The sequence below is a fragment of the Orcinus orca genome, chromosome 18 (genome assembly GCF_937001465.1).
Source record: "Orcinus orca chromosome 18, mOrcOrc1.1, whole genome shotgun sequence".
Lineage (NCBI taxonomy): Eukaryota > Metazoa > Chordata > Mammalia > Artiodactyla > Delphinidae > Orcinus > Orcinus orca.
In genome coordinates this window covers 25,765,985-25,770,976 of record NC_064576.1, presented here as the reverse complement: position 1 = coordinate 25,770,976, position 4,992 = coordinate 25,765,985, and the positions used below count along the sequence as shown (strand labels likewise).

Genomic DNA, 4,992 nt, shown 5'->3' with positions numbered 1-4,992 from the left:
AAATTTCCCAAAATGCTGTATTCATCTTTTTATTCTTTTATACTTGGAATAAAATAAATTTTATTTAAAAAAATGTACATTTTAAAACTTAAAATTACTCTGCAATACTAATCTTCACACACATAGTTCATGAACTATGTTTTTCTTCCAAATGAAAACCTATAGAATCAAAACATTAGAAAACGACCATAACCTCATATCCTAGTCCCCCTTTTTTCAGTTAGTCCAGCTTCAGCTGTCTTTGGTAAAATTGATTATCCTTTTTTAAATATTGATAAGCGTTAGGTCTCACAGCTTGTTCCAATTCTTATGTATTATTAGTCAGTTTTATTTCCAGGACATCATGTATCCAATTTCTCTGTTAGAGTTGCATGCTATTCTCTAAAACTACCAAAAAACTAATTTTTGGTTATGGCTTGTCTTTGTTTCCTTATTTGCTTCCTAGTAGAATACCTATGTTCTAGCTTGAATTTTAAGACGCTCCCATTCCTTTGTTTGGTAAACAAAAAAGAATCATCACACCTGTAGGCCTTCCTTCTTTGCTCTTCTAATGTTATAAGTATACTGGGTGGTCGGCATGAGGGTAACAGAGCTGGTGTTATACTAGCTGTCTTCAGCCATCAGTTATCACAAGATTCCTGGACTATACTATGGAAAAATTTCTAGGTCTTATGGTGTGTGTGTGTGTGTGTGTGTGTGTGTGTGTGTGTGTGTGTGATGGGATATCAAAGGAGAAGTGGAAAATACAAAAAAAAATAGTTTAACTTCAAGAATCTTAAATAGTATTTCAGTGGTTTTCTATGTGTGGTTCTGAACCAATAGCCTAACTTGTTTAGAATGAAATTCTCAGGCACCTCTGTGGACCTACTTGAATCAGAAGCTGGGCTTTTGTTGAGGCCCTCCCGGTGATGCACACTCAAATCTGAGAACCGCTGCCTAAGAAGAGGGCCGGGCGCAGGGGAGGGAGGCGGCGGCGAGGGACGCGCTTCCCTCCGTCCACCCCGCCCCGCCCCGCCGGGCAGCTCTCCACCGGAACTTTCCCTCGGACCCCAGATGCTGCGTTTACCCACCGAGCCGCCGGGGAGCGGTTCTCTTTGCTGCCTGGGTGCCTCTGTCTCGGTCGTCGCGTGCCCAGGGGTCCATCCAGTGGCATTTTGAGTTTTGAAAGGTATTTTTGAATATAAGAGACACTTTACTACCCAGAAGGAATCTAGAAAGTGGAATTGGGGAAGTTATTACATTGGAGGAACTATTGGTGTCCTTCAAAGCATACTAAGACTATTGCCCAGAAGAAAAGATGTTTGGTTTTCGCAAGCCAAAGGTGTACCGAAGTATAGAGGGCTGCTACATTTGCCTCGCTAAATCCTCCAGTTCTTGATTCACTGACAGTTAACGCTATGAAAAGGACTTACAGAGCTGTTTTGGGTTACATGAGACTCGTTCAGGAGACATCTGTAATACCAGTGTCCTGCTTGTGAAAGGATGGAAGAAATTGCCAGCAGGATCAAAACAAAAAACAAAAAAACTGAAATCATGTGGTAGATGCAAGGGCAGGACCCAGTCTAAAGACTACACTGAAACCAAAGGAAGTGAAAACTCTGTCTGGAAACAAGATAAAAAGCAACCAGATCAGTCAACTGCAGAAGGAATTTAAATGTCACAATTCTGGTGCTCACAGTACCACCTCAGGTGCCTCTCCAGCTCAGTCTCCTCGTTACAGTCACCAGTCAGATACAGAGATGGCTTCTGGCTCTAACAGAACGTCAGTGTTTTCCTTTTTAGGTCTCACATACTAGAAAAGACAGAAAATACGCTGTGGCACTATCTATAAAGGCCGTCTTGGGGAAGTCCTTGTTGACATACATCTATTCAAGCCTTGCTGCAGCAATAAGAATGCAGCTGCTGGGAAGCCGCTGGAGAAGGGGTCAGAGCCTCTGCCCATCTCCACTCAGGAGTGGTGACTGAGACTGATGTAGAAGGGGAACAAAAAACGATTTAAATTGTGGAAAACAAAGCAACAAAATGACCCTCCTATTTTTAACTTGGATACCTACTATTCTGCCAAAGGAAGATTCCTAGAGTCGTTTTGAGTGTGTTGTTTTCCCTGCAGTTCCACAAACTCTGAAGCCAGTATCTAGCTTACTAAAAGAAAAAACGAAGTGTACTTAATATTTAAGGTGCTGAGTATTTCATGGGAAAGCTGAATGCTGCTGTAAGATGCTCTTTAAGTCTTTTTTAAAAATCCCCTTCTAATGAATGAAATTAGGGGAATTTCAGGGGACAGAGATGGGATTTGTTGTATGATAAATGTATGTAGTTTTAATCTTTCTATATTGAGAAGCAGTGGTTGGGGCATTTTTTAAGATGGCTGGCTACACTTGTTTTCCTTCTTTATAATAAATTTGTCATAACTCAGTAAACACAGACTTGCCCCTAGAGATAGTTGTTAATAACTGTGAAATATTAAGGGGTTGCCAAGGTTCTGATGATTCAGACCTGTACTACTGAATAGTAAGCAGGACAGACTAAGGTCTCTAGTGTGAATATCTTGAAGGAGTAATTTCTAAATCTACAGAGCTAACTTGACTGCATATGTTGCATCCTGTGTCACCTCCCTCGATATTGGTATTTGATCAAGTTTTTAATTTATATGACACTTCTAAAGCAGAATCAAAGTTCCTCTCAGGGAAATGGCAAGTCTTTAGGATAAGCAATCACGTATGAATAGTACCAAAGCGTTGGCACTTGGTAGAGGACGCACTGTATTAAAAATGTTAAATTATCTGAAAAAGAAAATGCGCAAGTCTTCAGGATGGCTCATGAAAAAAACGAAGGTTAATGCTTCTTGAGGCACATCTCTTAGAGGGCTTGCAAGTGTGTAAATAATTTATGTTACATGACTGGTGACTTCATTGGAAATCTGCACAATTCAGTTTTAGCTCTAGATTACTTCGGTTGACCTTTGTGAAGGTTTTATTTGTGTAGAATGGTTGTTTGACTTGTGTTAACCTATTAGGGTTTTGGGCTTTTGTTTTTGTTTTCATTCTATATTAAAGTAAAATTCAGCTAAAAGAAAAGAGTTGTATGTTAATGCTGAGTGGGTTGCTTTTGGTTTGGTTTCTTTTAGTCAGGCTTTCTGAACATTGAGGTGTTAGATGATACATCCTAAACGTGGAGCTCTTCAATTCTAAAACCTTCATTGAAAGCCTTTTACTTGAACCCGCCCCCCCAAAAAAAAACAAAAAAAAGGCGGCCAGAGAGAACATCAAATAATATGCAAACTAATTTTGTACAGTACACTTCACATAGAGTTGAAGTTAGCCCAGGCACTTTTGGGAAATGATTGTTGTTGTTACGTGAAGCCTGGCTAGTTTTTCCCTTTTCCCTCGGAAGTATTAACAATCCCCTTGTGAACCCTGCTTTTCCCCTTTCATGTCTTCCGAAGCTGGCCTTTTGTGGTTAGATTCAGTGGGCCACGGTGCTGGGATGTGCCCAGGCAGCTGAAGCCCTTGGATTTCTTTTCCACGTGACTGGCCTAGGATGGCCTTCGTGACAGTAACTGTGCTATTATTTCCCACACTTCATGTTTAAAACACTTCAACCTGCTACAAACCAGGCTTCCACGTTCCTTTGAGCAACGTCCGGAGCAGATGTGTAGCTTCCACATATACTCCTAGAAGTAAAGAATGTACAAGAAAACTTTTATCCCTTCCCCACATTTCAGTTTCACAAAAGTATTTCCCATTTAGAATACAAATCTCTATATAGATTTTTTTGCTGGCTGTTTGCAGCCATATCAAATGTTCTCCGTTGATCATCATTCTGGAAATGTCCAGAAGAAGAACCTATCATTGTTATTCTGGGTCTGTAAAATAGCATGTCTTCCAACCATTCTGTGTCTTCATTTCCATATTTATGTTCCAGAAATCACGATCAATTTCCTAAATTCTAAACTTACTCAAATTCTTTTATGCCTGGGCACTGTTCCCAATGAATTATTTATTATACTTTCCTCGTATAGTTTTTGCAGGATATTTTCTTAGCTTTACCCATTTGTCTTATTCCAGCAGTCAGGATGGGTTCAACCGGTAGATAAGAAAGGTAATATGATTTAGAGGATGGTAAATGGCTTTCCTGCAAAATGTCTCCTTTACTAGGTATGAAGTAAGGCCTGTGTTTTCATTGGCCTGTCACATTTTCCAGGCCTGATCTCTCTCCCACACCCCTGCCTGATATTTTCAACTCCTTGCTTGGTGTCATTCAACTGTCGACTGAATAAAAATGCACAATATGAGGGTTGTGAGTTAAGTTTTATTTGGGACAAAATGAGGACTATAGCCTGAGAGACGGCATTTCAGATAGCTCTGAGAAACTGCTCCAAAGAAGTAGGGGGGAAGGTTAGTATATATGTAATGCTGAAGGGGGAGTACATGCAATCAAACACACATTTTTTGCAGAAGGTTTCTGCTAGTGACAAGGAGCAGTCGTCACCATGAAGGATTTTAGTGCTTTTCTAGATATGAGGAGATGCAAGAATTGGGCTCATAAAATCGGCTCCTGAAAATAGCTATCTGTAGACCTGTTCTGCCAGTTTTTTCCAGAACACAGAGTGCCCCATGTCTGATCTCCACCCTTGAGCTCCTTTCAGGCGGTGTTGAAGGTCAGCAGCTGCAGTGGCTCATAATTTAAACCTTGTAGAGGCAGATGGCAAGTGCCAATTTGTGGGTGACACAACCTTCTAACATGTTCTCTAATTCTATAGCAGTGCTTCTCAAACTTTTCTGTGCATCCCTTGTAAGCTTTTTTTTTATAGTTTTTTAAAAATTTATTTATTTAATTAATTTATTTTTGGCTGCGTTGAGTCTTCCATGCTGTGCGTGGGCTTTCTCTAGTTGCAGCGAGAGGGGGCTACTCTTCATTGTGATGTGCAGGTTTCTCATTGCGGTGGCTTCTCTTGCTGCAGAGCATGGGCTCTAGGCGTGCGGGCTTCAG

The 4,992-nt window shown here is 40.6% G+C and overlaps 1 pseudogene; it reads left to right on the top strand.

Annotated features, from left to right (window-relative positions):
• Nucleotides 1-799: 799 nt before the first annotated feature.
• On the top strand, nt 800-2,753 carry LOC101280672 (SIN3-HDAC complex-associated factor-like; annotated as a pseudogene).
• Nucleotides 2,754-4,992: the final 2,239 nt, after the last annotated feature.